This window comes from Macaca mulatta, chromosome 1, assembly GCF_049350105.2.
Source record: "Macaca mulatta isolate MMU2019108-1 chromosome 1, T2T-MMU8v2.0, whole genome shotgun sequence".
Classification (NCBI taxonomy): Eukaryota; Metazoa; Chordata; class Mammalia; order Primates; family Cercopithecidae; genus Macaca; species Macaca mulatta.
This window is the reverse complement of record NC_133406.1, coordinates 61,258,703-61,269,359: the sequence shown is the minus strand read 5'-3', so window position 1 is coordinate 61,269,359 and position 10,657 is coordinate 61,258,703.

Genomic DNA, 10,657 nt, shown 5'->3' with positions numbered 1-10,657 from the left:
CCCAGCTCCGAGCACTGGGCTCACGGTGGCGTATCCAGAAGCCTTTTCAAGCTGCAAGAAAGAGTAGCCATGTGGGAGTGACCTGGGTCCTGGTCCCAGCCCTGCCATTGACCACTCTATGCTGCTCATTTACACAACTTCCCAGGCCTCAGTGTCTTCATCTGTAAAATGGGGGCATAAAGTCCAACCATAACCATTTTATAGTATTCTGAACAAGAACCAACTAATGTAATAGATGTAGAAGAACACTGGAAATTGTATGAGCTCTGAAGTGCTAGGAGAGAATTTTGTGGTTGTTTATTTTAATTATTATTATTTTTTAAATCACGGTCTCACCCACTAGGCCATTTATTGCTGACTTGGAGCTCTCTGATCCTGGTGCTCTGGGCTTATTTCCCCATGTAGACTGCATGCTGACAGAGAAGGCTGAGGTGCTCAAATCATACTTCTCCATATTTCTCTCATTACTGTCCCACCCTATACACCCCTCTCCCCAGCAGGGCAGCTCTGACACAGAATTTGATGAGTGACTGATTGATAGCTTGGCCGTGTGTTCCTGGGGATATCCAATTTTTCCTCCAGCATATAGTCACTGCCTTTCCATCTGTTTGGGTACTGGGGTGGGGATGGGGTGGGGGGTGAGCAGCCAGTTTCTCTGCCATCCAGTGTTGAAACAGAATGTCACGTGCTTCATTTGCAACAACATGGATTTAGGCTAGACGTTTTTTTTTTTTTTTAAACAGGGTCTCCCTTGTCACCCAGGCTGGAGTGCTGTGGCATGATCTCAGCTCATGGCAGCCACGACGTTCTGGGTTCAAGAAATCCTCCTGCTTCAGCCCCCCAAGTAGCTGGGACTACAGGCACACACCGCCATGCCTGGCTAATTTTTGTATTAATTTTGTAGGGCTTTCGTCACGTTATCCAGGCTGGTCTCCAGCTTCTGGGCTCAAGTTATCCACCCACCTTGGCCTCCCAACTAGAAGGGGAAAAGGAAAGAACCATGAACTTTTGAAGTTTCTTGGTTACGTTTTGTTGGTTTTTTGTTTTCCAAAGTATTTTAGAGTAAGTTACAGGTATGATTTTTCATCCCTAAATACTTCAGTTTGTGTCTTTGAAAAATTAGGGGTTTTGTTGTTTTTTTTTTAGGCTAGTTAATTAAAGTTACAGCATTTTTGATGTGTGTGTGTGTGTCGTGTATGTGTGTGTAGTGTATGTGGTATGAAGTGTATGTGAATTACATAAGAGGGTATGTGTGTGTGGGAGTGTGTGTGCTGTGCATGTGCTGTGTAAGCTAATTTGAGTGTATGTGGTGTGTGAGCTAATGTGAGTGTGTGTGTGAGCTTATATGAGTGCGTGTGCTGTGCGAGCTAATGTGGGTGCGTGTGCTGTGCGAGCTAATGTGGGTGCGTGTGCTGTGTGAGCTAATGTGACTAGGTGTGGTATGTGAGTGTAGGAGTGGTGTGTGAGAGTGTGTGTGGTGTGTGAGCTAATGTGAGTGTGTGTGCTGTGTAAGCTAATGTATGTCTAGGTGGGTATGTGAGTGGAGGAGTGGTGTGTGAGAGTGTGTGGGGTGAGTGTGTGTGGTGTGTGAGCTAATGTGTGTGTGGTATGTAAGCTAATGTATGTCTAGGTGGGTATGTGAGTGGAGAAGTGGTGTGTGAGAGTGTGTGGGGGGAGTGTGTGTGCTGTGTGAGCTTATGTGAGTGTGTTTAGGTGTGGTATGTGAGTGGAGGAGCGGTGCGTGTGTGTGTGTGTGTGAGAGAGAGAGTGCCTGCGTGTTTGTGTCAAGTGCAGACAGCTCTTTGGGGAGGATTTGGCTGCTGCTCTTCTTAGAGGCAGGGGAGTGGGCCAAGGAAGGCCTTGTTCATCCCTCCGGGCTCAGCCAAGCCCTCAGGGAGGGGAGGTGCCCCGCACTGGGGAAGGGAGCAGCTGGGGAAAGTTGACTCAAGACAAAGTTCCCGGCTTCTCTTCCCCCCCCTGGCCAGGGACTCCATAATCTCTCACTGGGAAACCGGGACAGAATTGAGTGCTGAGTGTGGTACCCAAACTGCAAATTAATTAAGTCTGAATTAAATATTTCCTCCCTTTTCTTTCAGGGAAGTTTCTTGGGAGGAATTGGCTTGCTGGTTTTGTTTTTTGGTTTTTTTATTTTTCATCCTGATCTTTAAACACTACTGCTGAAAGACTAATTGTGTTGTGCAAGGTATAGCCTAGTCCTCTGTTACCCGCCTCCCTCCCTGACTCTTGTAGCTTTCCTCTCCAAAGATGAAATGTCAGCCATTGGGAGAAGTGGCTCATAAGAACATGACTGTCTGCCATTAGCCCACAAGGCCGTGGCTGGGCAAAGGGCAGTCCCACCCCTGGATACCTTTTGGCTTAGACATTTAGCTCCAGGTGAGAGGTCAAGGCTCCATCCCGGGCCAAGTAAGCCATGCCAACTAAAGCCTCCCATCTTTAGCATCTCCTGCAAGCTTGCCAGGACCGGGGTAAGGTATTTAGGATGTCCTGGGCCATAAAAAGATAGTAGTGCTTTCCTCACTGCCCCCACATCCCCATATAACATAGAGTTAATCAGGAGATCAATTAGAGTAAGGAACACCTAGAGTTCTGTTTCTTCCCATGATGATGACTAGGATATCAAGCAGTAAGTCACTGACAGGTTTTGGTTTGTTTGTTTGTTTGTTTTAGAGACAGAGTCTCACTTTGTCGCCCAGGCTGGAGTACAAGTGGTACGACCTTGCCTCACTGCAGCCTCCACCTCCTCGGTTAAGTGATCCTCCTACCTCAGCCTCCCAAAGTGCTGGAATTACAGGTGTGAGCCACTGCACCTGGCCTGTGTGGGCCCATTTCCGAGGGAAGCTAGAATTTCACACCCTGGGCCTGGTGGTCTATGGTCTAGAGGGCTTCCCCAGCCTCCCTGGAGAACTGCCAGTGGCAGGTTCTAGGCAGCATTTGAACCCTTCAACCCCACCCCCAAGCCCCATTCTCTTTCCTCCTGTGTGCCAGCAGCTTCCTGGACCTCCTGCACTTTCAGCCAGCAACTGGCTATGACAGCAGAAACAGAAAACAGCCAGGTCTCTATTCCCAGAAGACCAGTCTGTAGAGGAGGCTGTTCCGGGATGAGCTTGTTAGCAGAGAAATGTAATTACTGCCCTCCACCAGGCTGAAGGTTCTTTGCCTCCATAGAGTCTCCCTCCTGAGCACCCCAGGTTCTTTATGAGAAGGCCTGTTGCTCTCAAGGTGAAGGTGTGGAGAATGGAAAATCTCAGGCTGGCTCAAGAGATTACAGAGTTATCCCCAGGAGAAGATCCCAGGCTCCAGCCTCGGTGCATCTTCCCACTCTGCCTTATCCGGCTTTGCTGGAAATTCCTCAGTTTCCGTCTCTGGAATGGGTCAAATCTGGGCTTGCATGGCAGACAGCATTCATTCACAAACATCCATTGAGGCCTATTGTGCGCCAGGAGCGCTAAGGTAAAGGAATACTGGGATAAAAACACAGCCAATGATCTGAAAGGCATCTCCCTGTGGAGACAGACACATACGCAATGACACTATAGTGGGATAAGTGCTGCAATAGGTCTACCCACTAAAGCATGTAAGAGGGACACCTACGGCATGCCCATGGTGGGGCAGGGGTGCAGGGGGCAGGGCTGATTCTGAGCTGATCCTTATGAATGGGTTAGCCAAGTCCAAAAAAGTGTGGGGGATAGGGAAGGGTGTCCCCAGAAGAGGAAACAGCCTAGAACAAACAGAGGGAGGCTTTTAGGAGCCCCCGTGTTTTCTGCAATGGGGTGTCTGGTGCTGTGAGAGACGATAGGGCGTGCATATAGGCCTTGGCATCAAATTGCAGAGGCAGGCTGCCCAAGTGTGCTTTGGGTTCTGTCATGCTGGGAAGTCTATACAATGGGAACAAATAGGACCAGCTTCATGGGGATTTGGGGACATAATGAGCAAATGAGATGATCTATATGAAGTACTTAGCATAGTGTCTAGCTTGGGATAAGCAGTCTATATATTGCTGTTAGCAGTTCATATCATTACTGATGAGTTGTATGATCTTGCAAAAGTTACGTTATAGCTCCATCCTCAGTTTTCTCATCTGTAAAATGGTGTTTTTGTTTGTCTGTTTCTTACAGTCTATTCAGCTGTGAACAGATCAAGGGACTGCCTTACTGACTTTAACTTCCCATCTCCGAAGGCAGTGCCCAGTATACAAAGATCAGTCTCTTTTCCTTCCCTTTCATTTCATTCTTCCAGCCCACTTAGGGCCTAACTGCTCAAAAAAGTGGCTATTTGTTCTCCTTTCAGTTCTGGGTACATTTTGCTCTATACTCAACTTCCAAAAATAGATCTGACTCCAAGTTCTGCACTCTTTCCACTAAACTCCGGTTGCCACAACAAATTTTTACTCTAACAATGATGTATAGATTTTTGCCTAAAAAATTAGCAATGCATTTTTTACAATCCAGTGGTGGTAAGTTTACAGAGAAACAGGCAAGTTTATACATTGCTAAGATAATGTTTTAGATGCAATATATTAACCATTAAAATCCTTTAGGATAGCTAATGAATAATATGCATCAAAAACCTAAAAATGTTCAGGTTATTTTTTTTCTCAGTAATTCTTGATTCTGACAATCCCAAGGGAATAATCCTAACTATACAAAGAAACTTGTTGCACAAATATATTTGTTGCCACATTACGGATAATAAGGAAAAATCAGAAATGATCTGTGTAATCAATCCTAAGAGAACAGTTAACTAAATCCTGATAGAGCCACCTCCTCAAATTTATGAGGTACCTAGAGTAGAGTCAAATTCACAGAGGCAGGAGGTAGAATGGTTGTTGCTTGGGCCTAGGGCAGAAGAGCGCAGGAAGTAGTTTTTGTTTGTTTTTTGTTTGTTTGTTTTTTGAGACGGAGTCTCTGTCACCCAAGCTGGAGTGCAGTGGCACGATCTCAGCTCACTGCAACCTCCGCCTCCTGGGTTCAAGCAATTCTCCTGCCTCAGCCTCTTGAGTAGCTGGGACCACAGGTGCATGCCATCATACCTGGCTAATTTTTTTGTATTTTTAGTAGAGACAGGGTTTCACTGTGTTAGCCAGGATAGTCTCGATCTCCTGACCTCGTGATCTGCCCACCTCGGCCTCCTAAAGTGCTGGGATTACAGGCTTGAGCCACCGCGCCTGGCCTTGCTTGGCCATTTCTATTGAATCCCTCAATATCATCCTCATAAAACTCCTCCTCTGGAGACAGACAAACTCCTCCTCTGAAAGGTAGTGGCTAAGCAGACCAGCTCACTTGTTTTTAGGCTTTTTAGAGCAGATGAGACACATGGGGTGGCTAGGCAAGGATGTCACCAGACAAGGCACTCTGGAGGGCCTCGGGGTTGGTGTCAGGTTCCCACAGCCATGAGGAGGGCCTGGTCCATATTCAAAACTTAGACAACATAGAGAAGAAGGAACAGGAGGTGCTCTGCCACAGACCCAGGACCCTTCCACGCTTGCCAATGCTTGTTAGAAACACATTTTGAAACATTCTCAGACTCTGCGATGGGGGGTTACATACAAAGCGGAATAGGATAGTGCTAAATGTCATAATTGGCAGGGACTGGGAGTGAGGGCATGAGGAGGACCTTGGGGCAGCTTAGTGCACCAGCAGTCAATACTGTTTATTGAGTGTCTACTACGTGCCAGCCGTGGAGGTAAAGAAGCTGCGTAGAAAGGGATTAAGTGCACAGATGGTAAAGTTGGGCCACCTGGTTCAAGTTCTGGATCTACCACTTAAAGTTTCATTACATTGGGTACATTATTTAACTAACTCTGCGACTCAGTTTCCTCATCTGCAAAGTGAGGATAACATCTACCTTGTTGGCTATTATGAGGATTCAATGAGTTTATAGCAGCAAAATGCTTTAAGCAATGCCTGGCACACGGTAAGCATGATGTACATTTCTATTAAATGAGATTCAATAAATTATCAGCCCCATGCTGCTCAGGAAGTGAGACACTCTCAAAACCTGAACACCAAACCTCAGACTCAGGCTCAGCAGTTGTCCTCTTGTCTCCACGCACGGAGTTCCTCACGCCTCTCTCTTTCCCGATCCACCTTCCTAGTATCCCTTTGTCTCCTCTCATCCAGACAGGGAGCTTTTATTCAGGTGGGTGAAAGGAGTGGACGTGGGGGCTGCGGAGCTCCAGAGGCTGGGGGCAGGGTGAAGCCAGCAGACTGGCTGCTCTGGCTGGCGGCCGTGCCTCCTGCCAGGCTCCAGGAGGGCATGCCAAGAGCAGATGGATGCAGATTGGGCTGGAGGCAGATTAATATAATCACTATATTACCAGCCCCACTCACTCCCCCACTCTTTCCCCTAATGGTGATTATTATACTTATTAGAGGCTCAGCTGCCAATGGTTATTGATTCTCCCTGCTGTAGCATTTTAATCAGGGCTGGAAGCTATTGTTGGAAACACCACCCTCCAGGGCCCCAGGACAGGTGCAGAGTGGGGCATCGGGACCTTTTCAGCCAGGCAGGCGAGGTCCCCAGGGTTCCAGAGTCATAGAGAGCACTCAACCCACAAACACCCTCCCTCTGTCTGGTGGCAGGGAAGCAGGGATGGAGAGGGGAATGGCACCACCCTGGGCTTCCCTCCACGGAGGCTGGCTAGCGGTTTTTTTCCAGCTGGGGCATGGCTGGGGCTGGCTCTGCTGGGTACGCCATCAATTCTCCTTCTCGCACCAGGAGGATTCTCTTTCCTGCCCCCTCCACCATCACCCAGCGTCCTCCCCACTCCCCTGTGCCCGCTGGTGCTGAGGGGCAAACCGAATCTGTTCGGGTGTCTGTGGAACAGGTAAGGAGTGGTGATGGGGGGTGGGAAGCACCTAGCTGGGCTGTGGCCACGACATACTGGGCATTTATCTGGGGCTGGGGTGAGGGTGAGAGATAATTCATGCTTGTTGAACCCACACTAGGTTTCAGGCATGTGTCAGGAGCTTTGCCCACATTATCTCCTTTATCACATCAGACTTTCCAATGCCGCACTTTCCAGCACACTTGACAGAGGAAACAGAAACTCAGAGAATCAGAATGGCATGCTCAAAGTCACTCAGCTAGGATGGGGCAGAGCTGGGTTTGGAGCCAGGTTATACACTCTTATAGGTGACAAAAACCCCACTGCAGATCACTGGTGGCAGAATCTTCCAGATCGATACAGATATCAGTCCTGCACGGCCCAACTCTGTTCTCTGGAGGCTCTGAGCACCCCGGGTAAGTGTAGAGTCTTCCCACATATAATCACCAGAGAACTAAGCCTGCCCCGTGTGAGAGCCACCTGCCTGGGCTCTGGAGTCAGTGATGGCTCTGGACTGGGGGCACGTCCTGTGACCCCAGCTGTGACTCCTGGTGTGCCCACTAGGTACCCTCCTGCATGAGCGTGCTGAGGGTAAGACTACCCTGGCTGGCAGAAGCCTTTGTCTGTTACCGCCTTGGAGTTACTGGGAGCGGGGCGGGGGGGGCAGTTTCTGAGGCTGACTGGGGCGTGGCACCCTGCCACTGCCCAGAATGCGATTATGTCTTGAGTTCATACAAGTTCATGGCACATAAAGTCCTGACAGCAAATGCAGAGGGGAAGAGGGCCAATAAAAGCCAAGTGAAAATGCAATAAATCAAAAATATTAAATATTTCATACACCCACAAATGGTTGTATAATGTGAGCATTTTTCAGTTCTACTGAAAATATGATGCGGATTAGGTGTTAACAGTTAAAAATGATTGCAGGCCTTTGTGGTGGACACTGGTGAGTTCTGGGTCCAGATGAGGGCCCACCTGTCTGCTCCAAAGGGTCCAGGACAGGCGATGTCCCAGACACACTGTTGCTGAATGTCTGTACCCAAACATCTCTTAGAAATCCTGGAGCTGGCGCTCTTTTGACACCTGGGCCCTTCTACTTTCCAAGAGGAGACAGGATCGAGGAGGCAGACATGAGTGCCTCCTGGGCAGCCTGCACACCAGAGCGCCCCAGGAAAAGGGCTTTCTTTCCTCCTCAGGGTGCACCAAGAACTCCCCTGCTCTCCTCTGTCTCCCTGGCTTCTCTCCTTCCTCTTGTTTCTATCTCATCTGAGTCGCCTTAGGGACGAACGCAATGGTGGACAATGATGTCATCTCTGAGATCACTTTGGCAGACTGGCTCCTGGGCCTCTGATAGAATTTCCCACTTACCGTGTCGCTCCTGTGGGGCATAGCTGGCCAGCCACAGTCTTGGTCCAGTCTTCCCTGCTGTGTCTCACCCCGAAGGCTGAGTCTCTTTGTTATTAGAGTCAGCCCTTTAAAAAACAAAGCAAAACTGCTTTGTTCTTTTTTCTCTGTCCCTTCCCCACGATGCACCAGCTCCTCTGGGATCTTTCAGAGGCCAGCAGATGCACCCTAGGCCCAGAGCCTCACCCAAAGGGCCTCTGGTGTTGAACGGCCCCCAGCCCAGGTGTTTCTGACCCCACTCCCCACCCGGTGTGCTGCTCCCAGCCTCTGCAGTTCAGACCCAGCCACCCTTGGCCTGACCAGCTCAGCCGTTTCATCCTTTGTCTACTGACTGGCATCATTCCCATGGCTGCACCCCCAGATGCAGACACCCAACCCTGCTCACGGTGAGGACGCATTCCTTTCCAGGAGGAAGCACCTTGGGGAGGTAGGGCTGGCAGCCCCCTGATGAATGTTCTGTGCATCATGTGGCAAAGAATAGCACTGTCCTGAGCCTTAGAGGTTTTTCTTAACTGTAAAACGCAGATGGGACCTGATTGAACGTGTGGATCAAACGAGACTGTGGGTGTATAGCGCTTAATCCCATGTCTGGCACACAGTGGGGGTCCTATAGGCCCTACTCCCTGTCTCCCTTTCCTCTTTCTGGCTAAGTTGTGTCCTAGCTGTAGCATATGGTTGGGGCCAGGAACGTGATAGACCTAGGAGGCATTCAGCACCAGGGAGGCCTGGTGTTGGCTGGGGCTGCAGTATTGCTGCTGGGTCACCTTGGCCTCACCTGTGTCACTTGCTTTCCACTCCCAAGGAGTGAGGTATCTGGATCCACACAACTCCAGTGACTCCTGATCAGCTCTGACACTTGGTGAATGAGTCACAGCAAGTGATTACACAGAGATGAAAGGAGCCAGCATTGTGATCTTGGTTATGATAATGAGCTGGATGAGCTTCTCCCAGGGAAACTTGGAGATGCAGGAGAGAGGCAGGCTGCTTCTGTCCCTGCCCTGACAAATGGGATGCTAATATAAAAGGTCTTTGTTAACTCCCCCGCCCCCCCAAACACACACACCTGCTGCTCTTGGGCTGTTCTGATGGCACTAAAGGGAGAGTGGAGGTATCTTGGGAAGGTAAGCTTTGGCGGGGGGCAGGAGGTGGGGGAGAAGGGGCAGCAGCTCGAGGGGAGGAGCTGAGATACATGCTCCAGGAACTGTCCGGGTTTTCTCACAGACCCTGAGCAGCCCCATACCTCAGTCACCAGGACTGCTGGCTGGTCTCAAAAGGGGATCAAAGCAGGGGAGCTTCAGGCAGGTCATACTTCTCTTACAGCAGGACGATAGCTTCTGTTTGTGGAACTCTAAGTATCAAATAGTGATAAGCACTATGTGTGTGCACATTATTCAGTTCGATCCTCATGATAGCCCTGAGCAGGGTAGTATTCCCATTTTGCAGATGAAGTAAGTAAAACGGGAGAACAATAACTTACCTAGTGTCAGAACTAAGATTCAAACCCGGGTCCATCTGCATGCCCTAACCAGACCAGGCCTTGTTTAGGGAGGAAGTGCAGTCTAAAGCATCTTATCCCCTTACTTTCTCATCTTGCTCAGGGGAGCAGGTGCGAGGTGTGTATCAGTGGAAGTCCAGCAGAAGAGATGGCGAATGTAACCGGACTGGGCTAAGGGGAGCTGGTGAAGGAGTGCAGAGCACCCTGAAGGCAACAGAGCAGAGTCATTTGGGACCTGCAGAGCGCAAGGCTGGAGGAGGGGCTGCCCCACAGGAGTGTGGCCTTCACGGGGGAGCACCACGGTCACCCCAGGCCCAGCAGGGTGTGTGAGTGAGTGGAGAGCAATCCACAGCCTTTCATCCTCACGGTCAGGTCTCCATAACTGACCCAACCAAAGGCCTGGTTGGTGCAGCCTTAGAAGTCAATCTTCCAGGTATGGGGCACAGAGTAGGGTGGGGCAGGGTGGTGAGTGGAAAGTGGGGTACAGGGAGCCTCTGGAGCTTTCTTTTTGTTATTATTTTGTGTGGGCTTTGAGACAGTGTCTTGCTGTGTTGCCCAGGCTGGAGTGCAGCAGCATGATCATAGCTCTCTACGGCCTCGACCTCCTGGCCTCAAGTGATCCTCCTACTTCAGCCTCCCCAGTAGCTGGGCCTACAGCCATGCCTGGCTGATTTTTTATTTTTATTTTTTGTAAAGATGAGGTCTCACTGTGTTGCCCAGGTTGGCCTCAAACTCCTGGGCTCAAGCCATCCTCCAGCCTTGGCCTCCCAAAGTGCTGGGATTACAGGTGTGAGCCACCATGCCTGGCCTCTCTGGAGCTTTCTGAGGGACATACAGGGCAGCAGTGACACTCTGTGCCCCCGAGAGGGGGTGGGCTGGGAGGCAGAACGTGCTATTCTGCCTGCGCCCAG